Raw genomic sequence first — 2,277 nt, forward strand, 5'->3', positions numbered from 1 at the left:
TAATGGTATCAATATGAGCACTAAGTTGAGCACTCAATTGAGTAATAGAGTCCATTTCATGCTTTCCTCCTCTAGTAGCCTTTCGAGGTCTACTATATTGTGAGTTATGGACCGCCATTTCCTCAATATTGTTCCAAGTTTAATTATCATCAACTTCGGTGAACATACCATTTGATCCCATGTTGAGAATGTTTCGGGAGTCTTCATAAATACCATTCCAAAATTGTTGTACCAAGAACCACTCGCTAAGTCCATGATGAGGACATGAGCGACAAGTTCCTTTGAATCGCTCCCAAGCTTCATACAAAGATTCTTCGTCCCTTTGTTTAAAACCCGTGATTTGGGCTCTTAACATGTTAGTCTTTTCCGGAGGGTAGAACTTTTTGTAGAAAGCAAGAGCCAATTTCTTCCAAGAGTCAATACCAAGAGTAGCCTTATCAAGGCTCTTTAACCATTGTTTCGCAGTACCAATCAAAGAAAAAGGTAATAAGACCCATCGAATTTGGTCTTGAGTCACTCCGGTTTGTGAAATCGCATCACAATAGTCACAAAAAGTCTCCATGTGAGAATGAGGGTCTTCACTAGGCATCCCCCCAAATTGGCTTCTTTCGACTAATTGGATAAATGCGGATTTTGCAATAAAATTACCGGTCAAGTGTTGTGGTGTGGGAGTACCATTGGGTAGGTTCTCCTCGGTTGGTACGGAATGTGATGAAAATTTAGGCATTGTGGATTGATTTTGTGTTGGGTTTTGTGTTGGGTTCTCCTCTCCTTCTCTTGCAAAAGGGTTGATGAACTCAATATTGTTTGGTTGAATATCCACAATCTCACCAATACCTCTCAAAGTATTTCTAGTAAGTCTTCTATTGGTTGTCAAAGTTCTTTCAATTTCGTGATCAATGGGTAACGAATTACCTTGTGATCTTCTAGACATGCAAAATATCAAACAACTTGAAAATAATTAGAACAAACCTTGAGGAGTTTTACTTCCCCAAGGCTAATAAAGACACAACTAAGAACAATCAAAGAAAATTAAATCAAATTAACACTGTCCCCGGCGACGACGCCATTTTTGATGAGAGTGTCGTTGGGGCTCTCAATCAAACACATTTATGATCTCAACAAAACAATTAGTTAGTGGTTAAGTCGAGGTCGATCCATGGAACGGTGTGCTTTGGGTTCTAAGTCTATCTATCTCAATTTATGCTAGTGTCACAATTTGTTTGGGTTTGTAGTTGTATTCTAGAGTAATGCAAGCAATAAAGTAAAACAAGCAATAAAAGGAAGGATGTAAACAAATGATTAAAAGTACTAGGATATCATGGGTTCATAGGGGATTTATGGGAGTTAACCATACAAACACGTTCACAAAGTTGCAAGCAATTAATGTTGTAAAGGAACCGAGTTGGTGTATGTCTTACGGTTCTTAGGAAGAGTTGGGTCCCGGAGCCGAATCGATTAGATTGTACAACACCTATAAGTCGACTTACTTTCCCCCTAATCACTTCTATGCATGGTCTAACTAGACTCGAGTTGGTTTATATCTTACAAGTCAAGTTGAATAGATAAGAGATGGTTGTAAATGCATGGATTCATAGGCTTAGCATTTCATCAAACATAACATGTGCATAGGTTGACATCACAAAAAGCAAACAAATTAATTATGGAAACATATTGGATTAAGCATGATTATTGCTCATGTTTGTTTTTCCTAATTACCCACTAATCCTAGTTTAGTAACTACTCACTTATTATCATGGTAAACATGTCATTAATGGTGTCAATCATCACAACAAGTATAAGCATGACAAGAGAATGAGGAAATAAACAATAAAGAGTGAAGAGTAAAGGAATTATACCAATGTTAAGAATGATCCAAATATAAAGTGATACTGTCGTTTCGTACCAAAAATAAAATACCTAGATTACTGCTAACAGAAGTCAGCGGCAAGTAGGGTCGATCTCCACAGGGAGGCGGTGTAATATCTATTTGTCTATTTATCTGTCTAAATGTCACAATTGGGGGTTTTGATTGATTTAACTAAACTAGAGATTAAGGCGAGGGAAATGAATAAGAGAATTAACAGTAAGAGAAAGGAAGTATGCTAGGAGTCGGTCTACCGTGGCAGCTATCAGATCTTATACTATCGGGAATACTAAAGCGATTAGACTATTGATAAGAAGAGCTATGGTCGTCACCTTTCGGTCCTTAAACCGCCCTAGAGCGTAAACAGCTTAACTTTCGCCCTCACTGCAATACCCTATTGTAATTAAGCA

General features: G+C 37.8%; 1 non-coding gene across 1 annotated transcript; it reads left to right on the forward strand.

The window, feature by feature from the left end:
* The first annotated feature begins 248 nt into the window (after positions 1–248).
* Positions 249–355, forward strand: LOC141644750 (small nucleolar RNA R71). Its single transcript, XR_012544359.1, has one exon. It is a non-coding gene; the product is annotated as a small nucleolar RNA R71 (small nucleolar RNA).
* Positions 356–2,277: the final 1,922 nt, after the last annotated feature.

Source organism: Silene latifolia, chromosome 2 (genome assembly GCF_048544455.1).
Source record: "Silene latifolia isolate original U9 population chromosome 2, ASM4854445v1, whole genome shotgun sequence".
Classification (NCBI taxonomy): domain Eukaryota; kingdom Viridiplantae; phylum Streptophyta; class Magnoliopsida; order Caryophyllales; family Caryophyllaceae; genus Silene; species Silene latifolia.